This window comes from Hemitrygon akajei, chromosome 23 (genome assembly GCF_048418815.1).
Source record: "Hemitrygon akajei chromosome 23, sHemAka1.3, whole genome shotgun sequence".
Taxonomy (NCBI): domain Eukaryota; kingdom Metazoa; phylum Chordata; class Chondrichthyes; order Myliobatiformes; family Dasyatidae; genus Hemitrygon; species Hemitrygon akajei.
Genome location: NC_133146.1, coordinates 23936062 through 23963331, shown reverse-complemented (window position 1 = coordinate 23963331; position 27270 = coordinate 23936062). Strand labels below are relative to the sequence as shown.

General features: G+C 40.2%; 1 protein-coding gene across 6 annotated transcripts in view; it reads right to left on the bottom strand.

Annotated features, from left to right (window-relative positions):
- Positions 1–27270, bottom strand: part of LOC140715275 (catenin alpha-3-like) — a 1577100-nt gene that overhangs the window by 841777 nt on the left and 708053 nt on the right. The gene's annotated exons all lie outside the window — the stretch shown is intronic.

Sequence of the window (27270 nt, the reverse complement as noted above, 5' to 3'; positions counted from 1 at the left end):
AGCTTAATACCTAAGATAATGCAAGTGACAAGTACTATGCATTAATAATTAACAGTATTCTGAAATAGAGAGTAACAATTCACTGATGGTGTAATTAGTACAGGGACATGGGCATAATTATATCTGTATAACTGAAATAAGTTAAAGTATTAATAATTAACATTAAATGGGACACACATTATTAAATATATGTGTGATTATAGACTGAGGAATATCATTCACACAGTCAGTGGAGATTCATGATTGGCACACTACATTATTTGGTGAAGTACAATGGAATAATCAAGCACCTCCGCTCTGTCCATAACAAGCTGGTCAGCCAGTTTCACTCCAATCCCTATTCCCATTTCAACATGTTGGTCCATGGCCGCCTCTACAGCCATGCTGAGACCACTCTCAGTTTGGAGAAGCAACACCTCATATACCTTATATCAGCACCTCTGGGTGATCTCCAATCTGACAGCATGAACATCAATATCTCTAACTCTTGGTAATTTCTCCCCCTCCTCCCCCTATCTTTTTGCACTCCCTATTTCAGCTCTTCTCTTACTCCTTTCATTCTCCTCGCCTGCCTAATACTTCTCTTTGGTGCCTCTCTAGCTTCTCTTTCTCCCAGGGTCCATTGTCCTCTCCTATCAGATTCCTCCTTCTTTACCTTCTTGCCTTTTCCACCTATCATCTCTCAGCTTCTCACTTCAAAGCTCCTCCCCCTCCCACCCACCTTCCCCTTCATCTGGTTTCATCTTTTGGCTCTAACTCCTTCTCCTCTCCCCCATTTCCCACCTTTTTATTCTGGCTTCATCCTGCTTCATTTCCAGTCCTAATGAAGGGTCTCAGCCAAGACTGTCGACTCTTGATTCCTTTTTATAGATGCTGCCTGACCTGCTGAGATCCTCCAGCATTTTGTGTGTGTTACTATGGAATCATCATTACCTTGGTGAATCATTAGCATATGTTGTGAATAATAATTAAGTAAAAATAAACAATGTGCTTTCATACAAACAATGATGTGTAAATGACACCTAGTTATTTATGACTATTCCATGTATTAATTACCAACACTGGACTCTTGTTACTGAAATGAGGAATTACAACTTTTTCAGTAATCACGACAGAGACGGCAACACAACTCTTAACTAAGTTCATGTAATTCATTCAGGAGCTGGGCTTTAATAACTACCAGTGTACAATTAGATTGGGAACTGTGAAATGTTAATTAACACATGGCTTGTTAACATTAATTATTGTAGGGACTGGAGAAAAATAACTAACCACATTAGAAACTGATGATTCATTACTAACTTGTATGCAGTTAGCATAGAGACTGGGAAATAAATGTGTAATTAAATAAGGGAGTGGATATTAATAATTAAGCTCATCTTCAGTTGGAATAATGATTAGAGCAGTATACGATTAATACAAATGCAAGTGAATAATATCTGAATTTATGTAGTGAATATAGGTAATTAGGACTAAAATTAATACTAATGAAGGAACCAAGCAATAAAAATTAATAACGAGTAGCGGTGGAGTGTGAATAATATGTAATTCAGTGGTTCACTATTACAGGATCAGAACATTTAACTACTTACTTTCAACTAACTAAATAACTGAAAGACAATTTTTAACAAGATATGTAATTAATACAATGTCTAGGGATTAATACTAGCCAGGTGCAGTTATTACAAGATTGTGTAATTTCTCAAGGTTGTACAATTTACGCATGCTTTGATCATAAATGTACATTGATTTGATTTGACATTGGTCATAAATTTAGTGTAATTATTAATTATGGACCTGTAAACAATTACTAACTTCATGTGTAATTAGTACTAACTTGTGTAAAATGAGTATCTCCCAGAATTAAGAGAAAGTTCCCAGAAATAATAAAGAAACATTGCAAAAGAGCCAATTAGTATCAGTCAAGAAATGTCACCGGAGAAGAAAATGGGCCCTAAAATTGATAAATACGAAGATTGTCTGTACTGTATTCCAGTGGTTTGAAACTATGGCTAGGGAGATCATGGGTGATGTCCAGATATTCTGCAGGTTTCAGAATATTTCCTGGTAACTGGCTGGTAGGTAATGGAACCTTTCTACTCAAGAAAAGAGGTAGGAAGGAAGCAGAGAGCTGCCACCTGTTAGCCTTGCATTAACTGCTGGGGAAAAAAGCTGATAGTTAGAAATTAATACTACAATCAGGCTGAGTCAACATGGATTTCTAAAAGAAAACTCAGCTTTGACAAGACAATAGAAATTTTTCGGGATGGGTCCGGTAAATGACATAAGGGGTTCCAGTAGATGCGGTGCATTTTTTAAAAAAGCACACACACAGGAGGGTTCTGAACAATATTAGAACTAGTGGAATTGCATGCTGGTTAAGAGATAGAAAACATAAACAGGAGAAACATGCAGGAGTTTCTCACATTAGCATGTGTGATACCACAAGTACTAGTGCTTTGGACAAGTATTCACAAAAGAACTAAATAGGAATGTAATTAACATGATATAATTAATTCTATTCTGTAAAATAGTAGTTAAACTTGGGCTGGGGAATAATAATTAACAAGTAATAATTATAAAGGAACCTAGAATTAATAGTGAGTAGTCGTAGAATAGGAAATACTGTCTATCTCAGTGTATATCAAGCTCAGAGCATTTTACTGTCTAGTTACAATTAACTGAAAGACCAAGAGACAAGATATGTAATTAATACAAAGTCTGTGGATTAATGGTCAACAAGATGTCTGTAAGACTGGGAGCAGAATTGGGCCATTGGCCCATCAATGCAGTTGGACATCGGTCACAAATTTAGCGTACAGTATTCAGAAAGTGGTTTTTAATTACAGTGTAAATAACTCTGGGTTAGTAAACTCACTGGGGTAGTAGCTGGGGAAAATAAGACCTTAGTAAGACCTAGACTGAGGATTAATTATTGACGCAGCATGTACTTGGATGTATGTTGAGACTGAGAATTAATTGTGCAATTGTAACATTGGGAAATAATTAAATGTGTAATTAATATAGGAAGCCATCAGTAATTTCCAATAGCGCATAATTAATTTGGGAATATGGAGTAATAATTATTCCAGGACAATTGCTACAATGATTGGAGAGTAATAATATTATGTAATTAATATAGAGATTGAGAAATATTTTGACTCCGTATGTAGTCTATTCTGGAACAGGATATTAATTGTGTGTTGTTAATATAGGGATTCATTTTTAATTTTCTTGAAGGATGTAATTATTTATGAACTGAGGATTAATAATTAAGTGTTCATAATTAATTAAGTATAAAGTGTAAAGAGCAATAGTGATAGGAGACTCAATAGTTTGGGGATGGACAGGAGATCCTGTAGCCATGAAAGGACTGTCAGGACGAGGCATTGCCTTCCCGATCCTAGGATTCAGGATGTCTCAGAGGCGCTGCGGAATATTCTCCAGAGGGACAGTGAGTAGACAGAGCTCATGGTGTACAAATTGAAGCATTGTATAGTGAGAAAGGGCAGGCAGTGATTGAGCAAAATTGCAATCAGTGGGATGAGTTGAAGTGTAGCATGGAGGTAAAATTGAAAAGGGTGATCAATACAGGACTGGAGGTGTTATGTTTGAATGCGCACAGTATCGAGACTAAAGTAGATGACCTTGTGGCGCAGTCAAGAGATTAGCAAGTATGACATTGCGGGTATCACTGAGTTGTGGCTGAAAGAAGATCATAGTTGGGAGTTTAACATCCAAGTGTACACATTGTATCAAAAGGACAGGCAGGTAGGCAGATGGCGTGGGGTTGCACTGTGGGTAAAAAATGAAATCAAATCCTTAGAAAGAGGAGACATAGGATCGTAAGGTGTAGAATCCGTGCAAGTAGAAGAACCAGCAATGGTATTAAAACCCTGATGGGAGTTATGTACAGGCTTCAGAACTATAGCCAGGACATGGGACATAAAATGCCAACAGGAGGTAGAAAAGGCATGTAATAAGGGCAATGTTATGATAGTTATGGGGGATTTCAATATACTCGTAGATTAGTAAAATCAGGTTGGTGCTGAATCCCAAGAGAAGGAATTTGTAGGATGTCCAGGACATGGTATTTTAGAGTAGCTTGTGGTAGGACCCACTAGGAGAAAGGTTGATTGGGTGTTGTGTAAAAAGATTTGATTAGAGAGCTTAAGGTAAACAAAAGCCTTTAGAAGGCAGTTGTCATAATATGATAGTCAAGTCAAGTCACTTATATTGTCATTTCGACCATAACTGCTGGTACAGTGCATAGTAAAAATGAGACAACGTTTTTTCAGGACCGTGGTGTTACATGATACAGTACAAAAACTAGACTGAACTACATAAAAAACACCAGAAAAAAAAACTACACTAGACTACAGACCTACCCAGGACGGCATAAAGTGCACAAAATGGTGCAGGCATTACAATAAATAATAAACAAGACAACAGGGCAGTAAGGTGTCAGTCCAGGCTCTGGGTATTGAGGAGTCTGATAGCTTGAGGAGTCTGATAGCATTTACCCTGCAGTTTGAGACGGAGAAGATAAAGTCAGGTGTATCAGTATTACAGTGAAGTACAGGGAATTTAGAGGCACAAGAGAGAGCTGGCCAAAATTGAATGGAAGAGGACACTATCAGGAATGATGGCAGAGTGGCTGAAGTTTCAGGGGGCAATTCAGAAGGCACAGGATAAATACATCCGAAAGATGAAGAATATCTTAAAGGGAGGATGAGGCAACTGTGGCTGAGAAGGGAAGTCAAATACAGAATAAAAACAAAATAACAGGGAAAAAATAGTAGGAAGTTACAGGATTGGGAAGCTTTTAAAACCAACAAAAGACAACTAATAAAGTCACATGGAGAGAAAAGATGAAACATGAAGGTAAACTAGCAATAATAAAAAAGAGGATACCAAACATTTTTTTCAGTAAAAGAGAAAAAGAGAGGTGAGAGTGGGGATCAGACTGCTGGGAAATTATGTTGGAGAGGTAGTAATATGGGATAAAGAAATAGAAGCTGAACTTAATAAATATTTTGTGCGAATCGTTACTGTGGAAAACACTAGCAGTATGCCAGAAATTCGAGAGTGTCATGGGGCAGAAGTGAGTGTAGTTGCTTTTATTAAGGAGAAGGTGCTTGGGAAGCTGAAAGGTCTAATGGTAGATAGGTCACCTGGAACAGATGGACTACATCGCAGGGTTCTGAGAAAGGGAGCTGAACAGATTGTGGAGTAAGTAATGATGTTTCAAGAATCACTGGAATCTTGAATGGTTCTGGAGGATTGGAAAATTGCAAATGTCACACCACACTTTCAGGAAGGGAGGCAGAAGAAAGTCCAGTTACCTTGAATTGTGTACTTTGGAGATGTCGAAGTCCATTATTAAGAATGATGTTTTGGGGTACTTAGAGGCACGTGATAAAGTAGGTCAAAGTCAGCATGGTTTCCTTCAGGGGAAATCTTGCTGACAAGTCTGTTGGAATTCTTTGAAGAAATGACAGGCAGGATAGATAAATGAAGGTTAGTGGATGCCATTTATCGGATTTTCAGAAGGTCTTGTCGCACATGAGGTTGCTTAACAAGGTAAGACCACATGGTATGACAGGAAAGATAATAGCATGGATAGAAGATTGGCTGACTGGAAGGAGATAAAAAGTATAAATAAAGAGGTCCTTCTCTTTTTTTTGGTTGGCTGCCAGTGGTGTTCTACAGGGGTTGGTATTGGGACCACTTCTTTTCACATGATATGTCAATGATTTGGATGATGGAATTGATGGCTTTCTGGCCAAGTTTGCAGAGGATACAATCAGGTGGAGGGGCAGATAATGTTGAGGAAGAATGGAGTCTGCAGAAGAACTTCGCCAAACTGGGAGAACGTGGCATATAGAATAGTGCATGACTATGCACTTTGGTGTAAGTAATAAGGGTGTTGTGGCGACCCACTTTCTGCGCAGGCAAACCGGCTCACAAATAGCCAGCGCGCGGGGGGAGACTTTGGCAATGCACCTCTGACGTCATTTCCGCCCGGAGAGGGCGGGCGCTAGGGAGTAAATGCCAGCGCCGCGAAGTTTGAATAAACTAGTCTCAAAACAACTTACCGACTGCGTGTCATCTCTAGCTCTGTATGTAGTACATCGCTACGGTGTAGACTATTTCCTGTACATGGAGAAAATTCAGAAATCAGAGGTGCAAAGGGACCTGTGAATCATCGTGCAGGATTCCCTGAAGGTGAACTTGCAAGTTGAGTTGGAGGTTACAATGTTAGCATTCATTTTGAAAGGACTAGAATATAAGAGCAAAGACATGATGCCAAGGCTTTATCAGACCACACTTTGAGTAGCGTGAGCAATTTTGGGCCCCTTGTATGAAAAGATGTGCTGGCAGTGGAGAGGGCTCAGAGGAGGTGCATAAGAATAATTCCAGGATTGAATGGGTTAAGGTATGAGGGGTGTTCAAGGGTTCTGGGCCAGTACTCACTGGGGTTTAGAAGAATGAGGGAGGATCTCATTGAAACCTATCAAATATTGAAAGGGCTAGATAGAGTGAATGTGGAGCGGTTATTTCCAATCATGGGTGAGTTGAGGCCCAGAAAGCATCACCTCAGAATAGCAGGATGTCCACTTAGGAAAGAGATGAGAAGGAATTTGTTTTGCTAGAGGATCACGAATTGTGTAAATTATTGCCATGAAGACCAAGTCATTGAGTATATTTAAAACAGAGGCTAATAGGTTACTGATTAGTCAGGGTGTCAAAGGTTATGGAGAGATAGCATGGGAATGGAGTTTAGATATAATAAATCAGCCATGATGGAATACCAGAACAGACTCGATGGGCCAAATAACCCAATTCTGCTCCTATATCTTATGGTCTTATGAACTTTAGGGAGCTTGAAAGGAATTCCATTACACTGCTCTGATGTGACTGTAAGGGAGTTAATTGTTACGGGTAGCAGACAGGAGATGTGGCTGAGAGGGATAATCAACCAGTCATGATGGAATGGTGGAGTAGACTCGACTGGGCAAATAGCCTTATTCTACTCCTATGTTACATTGTCTTCTGGGAAATAGAGTGGATCCGGTTAACTGGGACACATCCGGACCGGTACCTTTCGGCCCGATTAAGCTGCCGTCCCAATTAGATGAAGTTTCATGGAAGTGGTTAGAAAAGATGATCAACTATTCAATTGAACAACAAATTATGTATTTAAATGAAATACAGAATAAATTTAGAATACTACCAATGGTACTACAGTGCTATAAACTGTGTATTAGTTGCTCATCGTTATTGGCAGAGGAATTCATCGATTAAAAGCAGCCGTATATGGGTTTCCAGGGAGAGATACCATCTCTGGTGAAGGGCCTTGTCGTGTCCATTCTAGGCTGGCTCACTCACCTTTGTTCCCTACCGGACACTCATCTCAGCTCTCACTTGTGGCCCCAAGTAGCTGTTTGCATGGGATAGCAGCCACACCCCAGTATACCGCTTCAACAGGCGGGCTAAAGCAGGTGAGGGTAGCCGGTGGGCCTCATATCCCAGTAAAACAGGGACATGGTTGTCCTGGCATGTGAAGTCAGTTCCCGCAGACTGAGTGAATCAGATCAACAGAGAGATCCAATGGCCAAGAAGGCAGTTCTGCAAAGTTTCATGGAGAGTGAGGGGCATGTCCAGGCACAGAAGAACACTATCAATGTGGTAGAGTGGAGATTTTGAGGCTTCTGCAAGGAAAGGCTCCAGTCAGAGAAAGCAAGAAAGAAAAGCAGTAGGGGTTTTCTTTCCACCCCTTCTTTACATTTGCTCAGCTAAAACAGTAGACATGCCAGGCAGGATAGTGGAATTCATGTTAAGGAGTTGGTGCTGGAACTGGATGAACTCCGGATCATTCGGGAGGCTGAAGGGGTGATGAATAGGACATATAGAGAGGCAGTTACACCCACGGTGCAGGATACAGGAGATTGGGTGACAGTCAGAAAGGTGAAAGGGATTAAGGAGCCAGTGCAGAGTAACTCTGTGGCCAACCCCCTCAACAACAGATATATCACTTTGGATATTGTTTTGGGGGGGGGGGGGGGTAGGAAATGACCTAGCAGAGGAAAGTCACAGCGGTCAGGTCTCTGGCACTGAGCCTGGCACTGTAAGTCAGAAGGGAAGGGGGGAGAAGAGGTGCGCTACGGTGTTGTTAGTCAGGGAAACAGAAGGGCGGTTCTGGGGGTGAGAACGAGATTCCCAGATGGTATGTTGCCTCCCGGGTGACAGGATCTGGGACATCTTGGATCGAGCCCACCGCATCCTTAAGTGGGAAGTTGAACACCCGGAGGTTGTGGTACCAATGATATGGGTAGGACGTGTGACAAGGTTCTGCATAGGGAGTTAGGTACTAAATTAAAAGGCAGGATCTCAGGATTGCTACCCATGTCGCGTGCTAGTGAGGCCAGAATTAGGAAGATTATACATTTTAACATGTGGCTAAGGAGTTGGTGTAGGAGGGAGGGCATAGGATATTTTGGACCATTGGACTCACTTATAGGGAAGCTGGGACCTGTAAAAAAAGAGATTGCTTGTACCTGAACAGGAGGGAAACTAATATCCTAGTGGGAAGATTTGCTACTGCTGTATGGTGGGGTTTAAACTAGACTTGCAGGGGGATGGGAACTAGAGTGCAAGAACAGTTAGTGGAGAGGTTGTCAAAATAGATGTTGGTAAGAACTCAGACAAGGTTAGGAATCAAAAGCATGAACATTTGTGTGACTAAGTATCCTGAGCTGCGTATATTTTAATGCAAGAACTATTGTAGGAAAGGTGGATGAGGTCAGAGCATGGATCAACAACTGGAATTATGATACTGTAGCCGACAGTGAGGCTTGCTTGCAGGAGGGGCAGGACTGGCAGCTCAATATTCCCGGGTTCCAATGTTTTAGTTGTGAGAGAGCAGGAGCGATTAAAGGAGGAGAGGTGCATTACTAGTCAGGAAAAATGTTATGGCAGTGTTCCGGCAGTTATGCTCCACCCATAACTCATTTGGTGAGGCGTTATGGGTGGATCTGCGAAATAAGAAAGGTATGACCACGTTAATGAGACTATATTAGAGACCACCAAACAGTCAGCAGATTGAGAGGAACAAAGTTGTACTGAGATTGCACAGTTGCAAGAAGCATAAGGTTGGTGATTTTAATTTTCTATATATTGACTGAGAATCCTATAATGTAAAAGGACTAGATGGGACAGAGTTTGTCAAAAGTGTTCAGGGAAGTTTCCTTTATCAGTACGTAAGAAGTCCCAACAAGAGGGTGTGTGATTCTGGATCTGTTGTTAGGGAACGAGACAGGGCAGGTGACAGAAGTTGGTGTAGGGGAGCACTTTGCATCCAGTGACCGCAATGCCGTTAGTTTCAAAGAAAATATGCAAAAAGATCGGTCTGGTCTGAGGACTGAGATTCTAAATTGGAGAACAGTCAATTTTGGTGGTATCAGAAATAATCTGGCAAGTGTGGATTAGGACAGGCTGTTTTCTGGCAAATGTGTGTTTGATAAGTTGGAGGCCTTCAGAAACAAAATTTTGAGAGTACAAGGAACTATCATGGCTTGCAGAGGAGTGTATCAGCTGGAAAAAAGGGTTGAAAATGGCAGATGGAATTTAATGCAGACAAGTGCGAGGTTTTGTACTTCAGTAGGGCCAACCAGGGTAGGTCCTACATGGTGAACGGCAGGGCACTGAGGATTGTGGTAGAACAAAGGGATCTGGGAACACAGGCCCATAATTCATTAAAAGTGATGTCACAGGCAGACAAGGGTCATAAAGAAAGCTTCTGGCACATTGGCCTTCATAAATCAATGTATTGAGTACAGGAGATGGGAGTTATGTTGAAGCTGAGGCCTAATTGGAGTATCTTGTGCAGGTTTGGTTACCTACCTATGGGAAAGATGTGAACAAGGTTTAAAGAGTGCCGGGAAAATGTAAAAGGATGTTGCTGAGTCTGGAGGACCTGAGTTAGAAGGAGATATTGAATAGGTTAATACTGTATTCCGTAGAATGTAGAAGATTAAGAGGAAATTTTTTAGGGGTATACAAAATTATGAGACACAGACTGGGTAAATGCAAGCAGGCTTTTTCCACTGAGGTTGGGTGAGACTACCACCAGAGGTCATGGGTTAAGTGTGACAGGTGAAAATTTTGAGGGATCATGACAGTAAATTTCTTCACTCAGAGGGCTGTGAGAGTGTGGAATGAGCTATTAGCTCAAGTGGTGCATCTGAGCTCAACTTAAACATTTAAGAGAAGTTTGGATAGGTACACGGATGGTAGAGTATGGAGTGTTATGGTCCGGGTGTATTTCAATTGGAATAGGCAGCTTAGATGGTTTCAGCATGGATTAAATGGGCCAAGGGGCCTGTTTCTGTGCTGTACTTCTTTACAACTCTATGACTAAGAAATCATGGTAATCTACTGCAACCAAGGAAGACCCCAGCTTGTGACAACTACTTGTGCCACTGGACCCAGACTTCTGAGGTCGAGAGAGTGGAATTGTCGCAGAGCAACAGCTTTTCCAATTTAATAATTTTTCCCACACTGTCATCATCGGATTTGATGGACAAACAACATGCTGCCATCTTTACTTGATTGACTGTAAATGAACAAAATTAGCACAGACGCAGATAGTGGATGACCTTCATTCAATATTTTTGACTATTGTGTCCTCCAGTTCTTCAAGATCATTGTCGACACCTTCAAATTCTTTGTAGTTTCTAATTGTTGAAGTAGTGAAATCATTTCATTGTCACTGCCTAACATTTCTGGCAACTCCGAGCCTGAAAGTCTGAAACTACAGTGAACAAAACAATTCTATATTATCTTACTGCTTATTTCTCGCCAACTATCAGTGACAAAAATCATTGCTTTTTGAACAGAAACACACGCAGCTGATGCTATTTAATATCTGCTTGTTCTAAGCACGATGTGGTGTCTAATGGCCACACAAGTTCACACAACTGACGTTAGTTAGATGCTGTACGGCAGCAGTCTCCTGTCCCAATTAAGTGGCACAGTGTCCCAAATAAATGAAGGGAATCCTGGTTATTTTCTCAAATAGTTTTTGTTCTTTAAGATTTGTCCCAAATAAGCAGCTGCCCTGATTAACTGATGGACAAATTAATTGGATCTACTCTACTTATCAAACTGTTAATACTATATAGCAATTAGTAATTAACTGTGCAATTATTTCTACGGTGGGGATTATTATTAGATTATAAAGCTGGAAGTAATAATTATCTTGTTGTGCTATTAAGACAGTGAGAAGAAAGCGGCAAATAGTGTGTTATTAATATGAAGACCAGCAGTTAATATTTGACAGTTTGGATTGTGATGTCAGAGCTCACTGTTACATAAAAGGTGGAGAGTAAAACTTCATGTGTAATTAATACTGGTACTAAGGGAATAATAATTAACTGTGTACTTAATTAACACTGACTGGAGAATAATGGTTGCACCTGACCCACTGCCCAGATTATCTCTTGCTTGGGCTTAACAGTTTCTGGATGTGAGGAGCCAAACACACTGACCCTCTGCCACCAAGAAGCGGAAACAAGGAGGAATATGTTTTGAACAGTGAGGTAGCTTCAGGCAATATATCTCAAAGCCCCAGTCCAGACATGCCAATGATAATCTGTAACAGCAGAAATGCTCACTGCTTGCACAAGGCCTTTGAACAGGAGAGGTGTAAAATCCAAACAGGCAAAAAGAAATGAAAATAATTTTGCTAAACTGTACGATGGAATAGAAGTGGCTGGTATAATTAAATCTGCTTGTATTAGGTTCAAAGTTAACTCAAAATATTGCCCTTACCCTGTCCTCTCCCAAATGTGCCCATGCATCCCCTCTCAGCTCAGTGCTGAGTTTAGCGGTGAATTGGGGTGGGGGGTGGGGGTCAGGTAATCCAACATCAGGTCTCCACTCAGACATCTGTGTTTGCCCGGCTCTCTGAAACAAGTTGAACCATGGGACGCTGACAACTGATTGTTTCCTAGAAAATCGTCAGCTGTCAGTGATGCATTTCAGACAGGAAAAGGACATAATGTACAATGTCTGACTGATATTGTGATAGGGGATAATACTGGTAATTAATACAGGAATTGAGAGATAATAACTAACGGTGCCCAATCAGTACAGGAATTTTGGAAATTATTACTAAATGTGTGTAATTAACACTGGTCAAGTTAGTGAAACATTTTTAGTACATAAGTGAAATAATAAAACTGATTATGTACTGAAGTACTGGCGCTAAAAACATAATTTTACTGACTGATTTCTGATAGGTCTAAAAGCTTTCAGGCAGCCATGGTTCAACTCATCTAACTGTCAGCTTCACTACCAGACTCAGAATGATGCAAAGGGGTAGTGACATCCAGCACTGCGAGTTTGCCCTTCATCCTCGGGCCAGCGCTGGCTGGTACAGGAGCAACAACCCCATCCATTTCCATGGGATTCTATGGATAGCTTAAGTGCAAGGTAGTGCTTGACTTCATTTCAAAATGACTATTAAAATAAGCATTTTAATGGGCTTGTTATCACTTTAAAGTTTTAATAAGTTTATTAGATAATTAAATTCATTTAGTAAGTTCCTATCTGTCTCTGGCCATCCCCGTTTACAAAGAGTTGAAAAGCCCGTGAAGACATTTGGGTGTGCAGGTTTATTTCACTTAGCTCTACATATTAAGGTGATGTCAATGAGGCCAGGAGCCACAGATCAGCTCCGGGGCAATCCAGTTCAAGAATATTTATCTGACTTGCAGTCAGTGGATGACTACAAATGAGATTATTATTAATAGACAGGACTGTATTGAGTGATGCAGCATTTCCCAACTCCAGCAAACTGGCTTTGATCAACTTCGACGCAGTGCATGTGGCATTTTCACTTTCTCCCAGGGACCATGTAGGGTACTATGGTTTCTTCCCGTATTTCCAAAAGTACGCTTGGATGATTTGTGATTGGGCTGCCGTAAAGAATCTCTATTTCAGGTAAATGGTGAGAGAACTAAGGAGGAGTTAAAGAGCATGGTTAAGTAAATAGGTGAGGATGCTCTGAGGGTCAGTATAGATTGACGGACTGGATGACCTGAAGAAATATGGACTATGAAAAATAATTAGCTCAATGCATAGGTCATAATGCATAGTTAGTGATATTGGACAGTGGTGTTATACTGTACAGTTAATAAATCAATAAATTCAGAACACCAAGAACTATCTGTATTTATAAATAATCGTCAATAATATCACATTCCCCTGAGCCAATGATCTGAACAACCATTCGTTAACCCCTCCCATCCATCCCTCTCTACCTTACCCCAGTCATTGCATTGTGCTGCGAACACTTTAATCCTTTTTATAACATTATTTACATTATATATACATGCCGGTATTTATGTATTTACGCTCAGCTTATTCCATATCCATACTTTAACCTCTAAGTTTATTTTTATATAATTCTTTTTTCTTATAATTGTTTAATGTTGTTTTTGTTGCATGCCGTACCAACAGCAAATTCCTAATACATGTAAATATACGGCAAATAAAGCCGATCCCTGATTCTTGATCATTGAGCCATTAACTGCAGCTATTAGAGGACAAGTATTTCAATTCAACAAGTGATTGTTTCAGTACAGATAATGAGAAACTGAAGCCAAAGCTGCCATTGTGCCAGGAAGGGTGTCTGGAATGCCCCCTTTCCTCCTTTCCCTCGACCTTCATGGGAACTATTCCTCGTGGCAGAGACTGGGTCCATCTCATGCCCAAGTTGTGCAACCACAGCAGAACGCCATCAATCATGGTATTTGCCTCTTGAGTTAATATGAGAGGGCATAATTTTAAGGTGACTGGCGGAAAGTATAGAGTGGATGCCAGAAGTCATTTTTTACACAGAGATTGGTGAGTGCATGGAACATGCTGCCGAGGGTGGTGGTAGGGGTATTTAAGAAATAGTTAAATAGGCATACAGATTATAGAAAAGTGGAATTCTCTGTAGGAGGAATGGGGTTAAATTGATCTTAGGTTGGGTCAGAAGGATGGCACAACATTGTGGGCTGAGGGACCTGTACCGTGCTGTGTTCTATATCGTCAGCCGGTGGCCCTCATCACCAAGAAGCAACCCTTTGCCACTATGTGTTACCATGACCGGACAAAGAAGGGTGCCCAGAATGACTGCTGCCTGAATACAGGACAATTTGGTCACTTTAGACACACACCCCAGCTTATACAATGGAATACAGTTTAATTTACAGTACATCCAGAAACTGACAGGGGGTGCCTGCAAAGTGATGACCGTATGTTTAATGACTAAACTCACCAGGGAGAATTGGAAATCTCAGCAAAGACACATAATAGTTCTACCTCCTACCCAAAGAGACATTGAGAAGACTGATATGGAAACACTTTTAACCAACCTTTTCAATCTTTTACCTACCACTAAACACCCATTTTTACATTAATCCTACTCTCACCCATTTTACCCTCCCCAGATTCCCATCAACTGCCTCCAAAGTCTACCATTCATTTTACACACTAGAAGCAACTGACAGTGTCCAATTAACACACAGCTTTCTCTGACAAAACAACTGATATGTCTTCAATCAGAGAAGAGCAATGCCGTTGCTGTTTATGAATGGAAAATCATGCGTTGTTACAAATAGCTCCAAAAGCAGTCTGGTGGGATCCTAACAAAGAACTTATCAGTCCCAGTGACTTATCTAACCACTGACGATGCAACCCTTGTCACAGATATGTAATGCACTGAGGGTCACATAGCATAATTGCTCGCGCACTTTCTAGGTGGCATAACCTCCAACTAGGAGCACATCTCCTCTTCTCCTTCAGCAATCTGCCCTGCTCTGCCCTCCCTTTTCACATTCTCTCAGTCCTGTTGGTGAATAGTCCTCTTTGAACAAATGGATTGTGCAGTCATTAAGTTCAGGAAAAGATCTATTGCCCTTTTATATAACTTTTCCTGTAGATGTTAGCAAGTTTAAAGAATACAAGAAAGCAGCGAAAGCGTGCAAAATCCTAGCAATATAGCAGTAGAAATCAATCAGCAACTCACCTTAGAGTAGTTGACAGCCTCTTCAAGTAAGGTTAGCTCATGTTCCATTCCACTATGGTCAGCTGTCCAAGGTTAACAGCTTGTATTGACTGCAGGCTATGCCAGCATTAAAATCACCATGAACATACTGAACTCTCAAGAGTACAAGCCTCAGCGGGACCATGCATGCTCAAATTAGAGGCTATATTGAAATCAAATCGCTGATCTATTACTGAACTTCATAAAAAATAAATCACTGATTTATTCCTGAATTTTATTTGTGTTTTGAAAACAAGTCATTATGCACAAAAAGACAGTCATTCTACTGAACTTTATGACCCACATTGCACTAACCATAGGGATCAGAAGAATGAAAAATACATTGAGTAAGCACTGAGATGAGAACTTGAGAATTCCCTGTCAAGTCAGTTGGAAAAGGGGAAATTTAGAGAAATGTTTTGAGAGAACAATGAGGAAAGCCTGAAAATATATGTACAATTTAACATCTTTTAAACTTTAAAAACAAATTAATCGTAACCTGAAAGGATTCCACCTTCCTAAGTTGATTCGTTCTGGTTCAAAAGATTATAACATCTGGTTATTAAACTACCAGCTTCTAATTTCTGTGATAACTTTAAAGGACAAGTAACATCCAAATGCAGTACTTTCATGAAAGTCATGGGGAAGTAAGGCACAAGATGTGATTTTCATAAAACTAATGGAGTTTTGCAAATAAGCCAACAACGAGCTACAACTCATAATTCACAGGACGTTCCCTCCTGTGGACTTGAGCATTCAGAACAATCATCATCTGTCACACACAATAATTTGCTCACAACATTGTGCCCGATATCATTGGTATTTTGAAGAGCTGAATCCAAAACGGTAGTTCATTATCAAGTTCAATAAGAACTATTTGGTCATTGGGCCTGCGTACATTGGTGCAATGCTCGATATAATTTGACATTGCTGTGGGAAGAATAGGGTTGTTTTTTTTGCTCTGGTATTTGACGCCCCTCAGACACACTTTACATGTTAGGATTTTCTGCTAATATGCAACTTTTGATATTAGTTTCTACATTCCCCAGGCCACATAGCTTATCTTCATTGAATACCCTGTCAGAAATCAAATCAAACTTTACTGAGACTGGAGACTGAAAAACGCGACTGATCCAGAATAAAATATGTCACCTTTCAGTAGGGACAAAATGATGAAGAATTTGAATTCTTGACTTTCCAGCTCCATGAGCATGCAAGCAAGAGGTGCGAGAGTGCTCAATACCAAAGTTCCCAAAGGTTGATTGGAAGTCTGGAAGTCGAAGACTCCTGGATACTGGGGGCCCAGAGGCCTGTCCTGGAGTTGAACGACTGCCCATCTGATTATGTGGGTGGGAGGGAGGGAGGGTGAGAAGGAGGAAAGGGGCTTGTTGTGTTCTATGTGGGTCTGCTGAGTATTGTGGATATGCTATGTAGGCACTGGTATGTGTGGCAATACTTGCACATCCCTAGGTTATGTTAGTTGTTGATGCAAACAACACATTCATTCTATATCTTGATGCTTATGTGATAAATAAATCTGAATCTGAATCCAATCTATATGGATCAGCTGGTATGATCAGCAGTCATTGAGGGACAATAACAACCTTCACCAGATACACACTGCACATACCAGCCCAGGTCAGAAAGCAAATCATCTGCACCAATGGCAAGGGCCCAGTGGGAGCACCTTGTACTTCCACTCACACAATTAACTCACTAATCCAAATTAGTAAAACTAATAAAGAAAGGCTAACAAGAAGAATTTTAGTGCAAGGGCATATATACTTTACACAAAAGTTCAGGTATCCGGAAGCATTAACACACTTAGGTCCAGCTTGGGATTGGAGAGCAAGTATGAATGGATTGGTTCATGCTATGGTTAGCTGAATGTACAGTTCATGCCCACAGGTTCACCTGCCAACCTTATACCTACGGTCTCCATTGCTGGATAAATCTTCAGTATATGAAGACATGGCCATATTCTCAACAACCACCCAGGGATCCTGAGATGAACAACATTGCCCTCATTGGTTGTTCTGTCTAATACTTGTTTCTTTGCTTGAAGGAGCAGTGTCAGCAGAACAGCTTTGTGCCGAACCATGACACTGCACTATCTCCATCAGCTCTGCTGATTCATCTTCTGCAACCACGAGGCCCTCCCGTTTCCATTTCAGGAATTTTGCTGTTAATTCAGCCAGGCCTGGAGTTGAGGTTGAAAGCAGTATATAGAGATGTTTGAGGAAGTTATCAGAAAAGCCGTTGAAGGAAAAGTAGTGGATGTTGTTAGCAAGGCCTTTGACAAGGTGTCTCACAGGAGGCTGGTCAATAAGGTTCTGCCGCTTGACATTCAGGATGAAATGGTAAATTGGTTTCAACATTGGCTTCATGGGACAAGCCAGATAGATGGTTGCCTCTTTTACTGGAGACCTGTGACTAGTATTGTGTTGTAGGGATCAGTGCTGGGTTAGTTGTTGTTTGTCATCTAGTATATCCACAATCTGGACTGTAATGTGGTAAACAAGTATGTGAATTAAGTCAAAATTGATTGTAGTAGAAAGTGAGGCAGGCTATCAAAGCTTGTAGTGGGATCTGCATCATCTGGAAGAACTGTCTGAAAAATGGCAGATGGAGTTTAATGCAGGTATGACGTGTTGATAACAAACCAGTGTAGGGCTTGCACAGTGAATGGTTGGGCACTGGGGAATGTGGTAGAAGAGAAAGATCTGGGAACAAAGCTCCATAAATCCTTAAAAGTGGCATCACAGTAGACAGGGCCATAAAGAGAGCTTTTGGCACATTGGCCTTCATAAATCAAAGTAATGAGTACAGGAGTTGAGATGTTACGTTGAAGTTTTATAAGATGCTGGTGAGGTCTAATTTGGAGTATCGTGTGCAGTTCTTGTCACCTACCCATAGGAAAGATATCAATAATGTTTAAAGAGTACAGAGAAAAATTACAAGGATGTTGCTGGGACTGGAGGACCTGAGTTACAGGGAAAGGTTGAATATGTTAGGACTTAATTCCTTGGAGTGTAGGAGAATGAGGGGAGATTTGATAGAGGTCTACAAAATTATGAGGGATATATAGATAGTGTAAATTCAAGAAGGCTTTTTCCATTGAGATTGGGTGAGGTCATAGATTCAGGCTAAAAGGTGAAATATTTTAGGGGAACCTGGGAGGGAAATTCTTCAACAGAAGGGGTGGATGTGGGCTCTATTTCAATATTTCAGAGAAGTTTGGGTAAGTACATTGAGTGAAGGCTATGGAGAACTGTAGTTTAGGTAAAGGTTGATGGGACCAAGCCGTGTAGTAGTTTGGCATGGACTAGATGAGCCAAAAGGCCTGCTTCTGTTCTATAGTGCTCTATGACAATAGGATGTTCACCTTCCCAACTTTCAATTAAAGACAATTATCAAAGAGAGAACCTGCAACCATTCACCCAATGTTAAGTTTCTGAAAATCCGTTTCTTCTATTATCAGATGTTTCATGAAAGTAGGAATGTTATATACAGACTTATTTATGAATTTGGTATTTATTTGCTTACTTATCTCCATTTCACGTACAGTTTTCTCCAAAGAGAACCTACTTCCATTCATCAGAGTCCTGATAAAGGGTCTGAGCTTGAAACGTCAACTATTTACTCTTTTCCACAGATGCTGTCTGGCCTGCTGAGTACCTTCAGCATTTTCAGTCCGAGGTGCTCTGAATTTCCAGCATCCGCAGATTTTCTCATGTTTGTGCTACTTCCATTTCTGTTCTTCTTTAAGAATTGGCCTAAATAAGCATCTGTAGTGATTAACCAATGACCTATTTAACCGGAATCCACTGCACATAATATATATGTACCATGTAAAGGAACACAAAGAATGAATGCACAGACAACTATACAGGTATTTGAGTACACGTATACATAAGCACATACACATAGACAAACTAATGTGCTAGACACACATTGCACATGCATACACTTGCAAGCATATACAAATCCATATATATATATACCTACTTGCAAACATATACACACCTAATATGCACAATTATATTCCATTAAAAGGATTTGATGTTAAAGTATTAGCCACAATCAAAGAAATTTTTTTTTATGATTGATGGGAACCAAGGATAACATCTTTGCTTTACCCAAGGTTCAGTAGAACATCTCTGATCATCTAACGATGGGTGTTTGACATGTTATGATGATTTGCTGGTCTCAGAATTAATGGGAAAACTCAGTACATGTCTTTTCTAATGATTTTGGTGAAGACTGCTAATAGGTAGTGTCCAAGAATGAATCCTTGGGAATGCCAAACAGAACATTGAGGGAATGGTAAGAGAAGCCGCAGCAGGTGATTTTCTGGCTCCACCTTGATGCACGGCACTGGAGAGCCCAGGACAAAGTGGAAATGGAGAATGATAGCATGATTAGCCATAACAATGCCTTCCTGCAAGTTAAGGAGGTGAAAAGTGAAAATGCCACAGTATATCACTTAGGACTTTAGTTTTCACAGACATGATCAATAATAAAGCCATATTTTGCACTCATCACCAGCCACCCTTGATAAGAATGTGGTATGTCTTCTTTAAAACTAAAACTTCCACCAGCATACAAGTTTCTTCTCCCAGGTAATTAATTAGATCAAGTAGTTTAGTTAGCCCTCTCCATCCCCCTCTATCTAAACCCCCATCACTACACTGCACTGTAAACACTTTAAACCACTTTTTATAATGCTGTTTTCATTGTAAATACATGCTGGTATTGATGTATTTATGGACATTTTATTCCATATCTGTACTTCAACCTCAAACTTTATTTCTATACAATTCTTTATTCTTTACAATTGTTGAATGTTGTTTTCTTTGTTGTATGTCATGCTAACACACCACAGCAAATTCCTAATACATATACATGTGCATGGTGACTTAAGTTTATCCTTGATCCTTCTCGAACCACTTAAGCCTTTGTAGTGAAGGTACTGCTATTTTAGCTAGTTCCAGCACTTTGTCTTTGTGGCAATGAAGGAAAGATGTCTTATCATCAAGTTCAGTAAGTGATGGGGTAGAACTTTCTAGTTGTGACATTTCAATTATCTGCTACATTTGTGTTTCTAAGTATTGGAGTCTGCAGTATGAAGGTGACGCCAGCGAGTCCTTAGTGAGCAACTGATAGAATTGTTTCAGAAACATAGTATGGATTAAAATCTGGTTGCAAGGGTTCAAACGTAAATTTGTGGGAAAATATCAAATACTTATGTACCTATATCTCACCAAGGAGAGCTTGAAGAGGATCCAAGGTGATTTAGTAAAGGAACCAGAGAGAGGCAATGAGTTCACATCTCAAGCCAGGAATAATGTATGGGATGTTTGGTTCACTGGGCAGGGAGAAGGCTGAGACTGTTGTCTGGGCACTATCAGTGCACTGACATCCATCAACCTTCTCCTAGTGAAGCTATAGCACACCTAGTGTTGAAAAACTGAAGTTGGAAGTTGAAATTACTATCTGAGATGGTCATGACAAAGAAAGACCCAAACATATTCCATGTTGTCCGGTCAAATCTGGCTGTGAATTATTCCATCAACTGTCCTTATTGCATCAAACTAAGGTTAATATCTTGTTAACAAAGCAATTCGAGACAAATTCATCATTGTGGAGAGAGACCTTGCATGGCTGCCTGAATGCACTGTGAACATAATGTGCTGGAAGAAAAGTGCAAAACACTTCTTCTTCCATTTAATGTACTGTATTAAAAATGAAGCTTCATAAACCCCTCTGTTGTGTTTTAGAAAATTAAGGTAAGTTGCTGGTAGATTATTAATAACTGCATGACACTTGCTGGGTAATGGTGGCAGTTCCAAAGAGAAGTGCTGGAGTTCAGTCATTGAATTATTGGGAAGTCTGGGACCTGCAGGCATGTGCTGTCAAAGGCCCAGAGTCGCCGTCAGGTTTGGAGTAGAAAATCAATAAGGTCACACTGCATTACGCTGGGGAAAAAATTAGACTTTCAAATCCTGTGTCAAGACACAATACCCAAGAGGGAGGTAATGTAGTTTGCTTTCATTTAATAGTATTTTTTTTATTTTGCTTTAGTTAATAACCTTAATTTTTTCCCAATGTTATTTATTTCTTTTTTTTTTTGCCAGAAACACATAAAAACTTCCATGACTACTGCAACCTGGCCTGCTCGGCGTATCTTCCTGCACAGCTCCGACATCCTGTGCAGTGGATACAGACCAGTCCAACACAGGCATAGCCCTCCTCCACCACTGACACCATCTACAGGATGTATTACCTCAAGAAGGTGGCATCTATCATCAAGGTAACCACTTTCCAGGTCATGTTAAACTGCTACCATTAGCCTAAAGTCTCACACCACAAGGATCAAGAATAGCTACTTTCCCACATCCATCAGGGTCTTGAACCAAACACAATCCTTATTCTACTTCAGCAAGGGACCACCACCACGGGCTTGACGGTGTGCTCTTTTTGCACTGACGTCTTGTCCTTGCTAAGCCTTTTTCTCCTCCCTCTTCACTGTCTTGTATAATTTATGTATGTTATATCCCACGTTGCTTGTACCTATGTGCCACATACATGTTTTTCAATGTATCTATATGTCACCGTGCTTGTTCACGTGACAATTACACATGACTTGGATTCTTTTGACTAAATTCTTAATCTCTAACTGCTCTCATTCACCCACTGACTAGGTATCCTTGTTTACAGGGTTTGCCCACAGTCAACCTGAATTACCCTTTTAGGGAGTATTCTGGAGAATATTGCAGATAGCAATTCAAGCAAGAACCAAACTTTAGATCTTCGGTAAATTGAAAGCAGCAAATTGGAGTTAAAAGCACAGGTTGGCCAACAGACTGAGAGATATGGTTTTTTAAATGGTGACTATGAGATATTTGCATATGCATCAGCCAAACATTAAAACAATGCGATTATGTTCACTAGCCTGCATTAACCCAGGCAACAATGGTTTTAAGTAATTTGCACCGTTATAAATAAATTCAGGGAATTTTTCAATTATTTTGTCTCAGCAAAACTATTTGATCATTCAGAGGTGTCTTCCACTGTAGATACGCAATTCAAAGGCATTGTCTACCCGAAGTATTGAAGTAAACAATGTAATTGAGACTAATGAAATGCACTGAGTCACCTAATTTTACCATTGATCTTAAGGGTATAAGAATGTGATGTACTTTTAAGTTTGTGATTCTCTGTGCTGTGAGGGTCTCCAGAAGAATGCTTGCTTGTTGTGATAAGTAAAGACTTCGATATCACCAACTTCAGTGTCTCTGCGGTGACTTTGATGACAGTCACAACAGAGACATCACCTTCTCTAACTCTCCCTATAGATCTATAAGATTATGTTGTCTCCTTTTCAGTTCTAACTAAGAGTCACTGATCTGCTACATTAACTCTTTTTGTCTTTGAGCTGATGCAGAGGGCCGGGCTGAGTATTTCCAGCATTTACCGAATTTGTTTTTAAATTCCCTTTATTTGCTATTTTTTAGAATAGTTTTAACTTCCTCAAGGGGCCCTGTTTTCCTATCACTTTTTTTTTAAATGTATAAATTTCTCAGAACATGGATGTCACTGACAAGGCCACTGATAGAAAGTTGAATGCCAATGGTAGGATAAGAGTGGTTTCCTTTGACATCAGGGCAACATTGGACTCAATTATCACAGTAAGGGGTCCTGGTGAAATTGTCAGCAGCAACAAGAGGAAAACACTCAATCGGTCAGAATCAAACTTGTTACAAAGTTACATGGTTGGGGTTGCTGGAAATCAATCATTCCAGAAAGAAGACATCATCTGCTGAAGATCCCCAGAGTAGAGTCCTACAAGCAACCAGCTGCAGCTATGTTACCAATAATCTCCAGAAATGGGGACATTACTATGGTTCTAGAGCAAATCTAGGGGCATTACTGTGGCTGCACGAGCAGTTCAGAGGGTAGGTAATGTTTGGTGAATGACTCACTTCTGACACTGCACAACCTTTCTACAAGTGAAGAGTCTAGTGGGATACTCCTCGTTTGCCTGGACTAATACAAGAAGCTCAGTACAATCCAAGGATGAAGCACCCTGCATAACCAACACCACATCCATCACCATAAATATTCATTTCCTAAACCACAAAGGCACTACAAAACATAGATGACATGCACAGCATAAAGCTACTCAAAACTACTCAAGCTACTCTGACGATATCTCAAAAACCTGTGACCTTTCACAACAAGGGCAGGAGATTTAATTACGTAAGAACACAGTCACCTGCAGATTCCCCATCAAGTCTTAAAGTATTACTATTATTCTTTTTATTTATTTTTTTCTCTGCTCAAGCTGGTACAACCTGAGGTACGGGCATAGCCAAGCACACTCATTTCTCAATTGCAAAGACTTTCAGGCTATTCTAGTGGTGTATAGTATTACAACTTTCTGGAGATTTATATAAATATTACTGTGTAGCCCTAATTGGTTTAATGCTATTGTGTAGTGAGGTTGGGATGTAGATATTGCTACCAGGACAATGTACATAGCCTGTTCATGCTCCATAGTCTTTCAATTTCCTCTTTTATTTCAGCATATTTCTGGTGTTTTTCATCTACTGATTTCAGTATTTTATGTGTGTTTGGAATGACTATGTCAATTAAGTAAGTTGTTCTTGTTTGTTTATCCTGCAATATATTTGGACAGTTATTATAGATTGTCCTAGCTACAATAATGGATCAGTCATAATATAATTTGTAATGAGTTATGCTTGCAACTTGTTGTGCCTGTGTGAGTAATCAGATTGAGTTAAACTGCTCAAGGATCCTGTAATGTGTTGGATTATTTCTGCTTTCACTGATCATTTTCTGCATGTATCATCTTGAATTTGTTGGTCCTTTATGATATATTTTTGATAATTTTAGTGTTAACCACCTGGTCCTGTATTATCACCAGGAACTCCTCTGTTTCTAGGAAGAGGTCTCCCAACTCCCTTGCTGACATCTAGTCTGCTCAGATTGTGGGGATGTCTTCCATGGAGGATCATACTTTTTTATTGGTTAACTTTTTCTTTTGTAATGATAATTCCTTCATTTTTCTGCGTTGTGTTCTCATTCAGGTTTAGTGGTGTGTACTTCTTATCAGAATTACATATGCTCGCATGGATTGTTGAATCCCCTTTACAATGGTAAAAATATATCCTTAGAAATTTTATCTGACTTGTTTAAAAAAATTTTAAGTCTGCTATTCCTCTTCTGTCCTAACTACTGTTAATCTAAATGTGTTTGTGTACATTGTGTTTTCTGAACTGAACTGACATTGTGTTGTCAGTTCAGTTCTTATTTTTCTTTGTAAATTTTCCAGATTGGTTTATTGTATTTTTGGCATAATATCAAGATATTATGCCAAAAAATGTTAAAGGTGTTTATTACCTTTGTTATATTTTTACTATTGAGCTCTGTTTGGCAGATTTTCTAAAGCCTTGAAGTAACTTTGGTTGAAAGAATTATTATTATTATTATTCCTCCTCTTCTTTTTCCTCTTCCCATTCTTCCTCCTCATCATCTTCCTCTTCTTCTTCATCATCCATAGGCTGCCTATAACTGCTCACCAGAGACTTCTGTCCTGGGCATAGAAAGATTTTTTGAAAATCATGTGCTTAAACATCCAGGTCCATCTTCTGGGTATCTTCACCCCAGTGAAGAGGTCTTTGGAGCTTCTGTTGATGTTTTTATAACTCTGGGTTTTTACAGGATGGGGTTGCTAGTCTCATGTCCAACTTTCCTCCTTTCACAGCCGGGCTCTCAGAATCTTCCCCAATCTAAAGCCCTGGATGAACCATGAGATCTTCAGTCTGTTGAGACCCAGATCAGGGGCATTCAAGTCTGGTGACCAAGAAAGTTACAAGAGGTCTAGGTACGATCTCTGGAAAGCCATCTCACAGCGAAGTGGCAACTTCAGACTAAACTTGGATCAACACAGTAGGATCAACAGTTGTGACAGTTATGATTTCAGTCTCTGCGGCCGATGTGTGAGCAGCCTTCAGGAAGGTGAACCCATGAAAAGCATCCAGTTCTAAAGACCTGTGCTGATCAGCTGGCTGGAGTGTTCACTGAGATCTTTCATCTTCTGCTTCAGCCATGTGTGGCTTCAATTATACCAGTTCCCAAGAAGTATATGGTAACCTGCCTCAATGACTATTGTCCAGTAGCACTTACATCCACAGTGATGAAGTGTCTTAAGAGGTTGGTGATGAAACATATCAACTTCTACCTGAAAAGTGACTTAGATTCACTCCAAATGGTGCAAAAGGTCCACTGCTGATGCCATCTCATTGGCAATTCACTCAACCCTAGAATACCTGGACAGCAAAGATGTATACATTAGGATGCCCCTCATTGACGACAGCTCAGTATTCAATACCATCATCCCATCAAAACTGATCTATAAGCTTCAAGGACGTATCCTCAATTCCTCTTTGTGCAATTTGATCCTCAATTTCCCCCCTTGCTGACCCCAGTCAGTTCAGATTGGCAGCAACATCTCCTCCATGATCTCCAATAACACAGGTGCACCACAAAACTGTGCTTAGCCCTCTACTCTACTCACTTTAATCTTATGACGGTGTGGCTAAGAACAACTCCCATGCCATATTCAAGTTTGTTGACTACACCGCTGTCATAGGCTGAATCAAAGGTGGTAACAAATCAGCATATAGGAAGGAGACTGAAAATCTGGCCGAGTGGTTCCATAACAACAAACTCTTACTCAGTGTCTACAAGAGCACGGAGCTGATTATTGACTGCAGGAGAAGGAAACCAGAGGTCTATGGATCAGTTCTTATCAGAGGATTAGAGGTGGAGAGGGTCAGCAACTTTAAACTCCTTAATGTTGTTATTCTGGAGGACCTGTCCTGAGCCCGGCACGCAAGTGCAATTATGAAGAAAGCATGGCAGCGCCTCTACTTCCTTAAGAGTTTGCAGAGATTCAGAATAACATCTAAATCCCTGACAAGCTTCTAAAGATGTGTAGTGGAGAATATATTGACTGGCCGCATCACAGCCTGCTATGGAAACACCAATGGCCTTGAACGAAAAGCCCTACAAAAAGTAGTGAATATGGCCCAGTCCGTCATGAGTAAAGCCCTCCCAACCAGTAAGCACATCTACATGAAATGCTATTGCAGGAAAACAGCATCCATCATCAGGGACCCCCACCACACAGGACATGCTCTCATCTCATTGCTGCCATCGAGAAGAAGGTAAAGCAGCGTCAGGAGACACACCACCAGGTTCAGGAACAATTATTACCCCTTAACCATCAGTGTCTTGAACCAAAGGGAATACTTCACTCACTTCAGTTGCCCGATAATTGAAAAAATGTTCCCACAAGCAATGGACTCACTTTCAGGGACTCTTCATCTCATATTCTCTATATTTATTCCTTATTTAATTATTGTTATTTCTTTCTTTTTGTATTTGAACAGTTTGTTGTCTTCTGCACTCTGGGAGGACATCTAAGTTGGATGGTCTTTTATTAATTCTGTTATGGTTATTGTTCTTTAGATTTATTGAGCATGACCACAAGAAAGTGAATCTTAGGATTCCATATGGTGACATATAGGTACTTTGATAATACATTTACTTTGAACTTTGATTCTGAGTTGATCCATATTAAAATATTTTCTCCTATATAATTGGGTGTGAAGTTGAATAACCACAAAATTCTCCACATTATACTCAAACTGCCAGAACTTTGCCCATCATTTAAACGGCCTTTGTGCCTTCTCACAATTTGCTTCCTGCTTACCTTTTGCATCGTCAACTAACTTGGACATCTATATAATTTGGATGTATATGGGTGCCTCGGACCTATCGTAAGAACAACCTGTCATCCGTTTCAGAATCACGTGGATTGGTTGAATTCGCAGCGGCGCTTCAGGGCTGTCAACTCTGATTGGATGTTTGCCCCGAGATTTCATGGTTTCATCAGAAGATTGCCTGTTCCTCATAGGTCCATTCTCGGCCAATTGGCAACAGATCCTTCAGCACCCCATTGGATGATTGTTAACTGTTTGGCAAGTTGCACCCAACCCCATCCCAACCATTTGTATGACTGAGAAATGAGACAGAAAGAAAAGGAGACCAAGATTTATTGAAGTTCGCCTTGTTTGCTT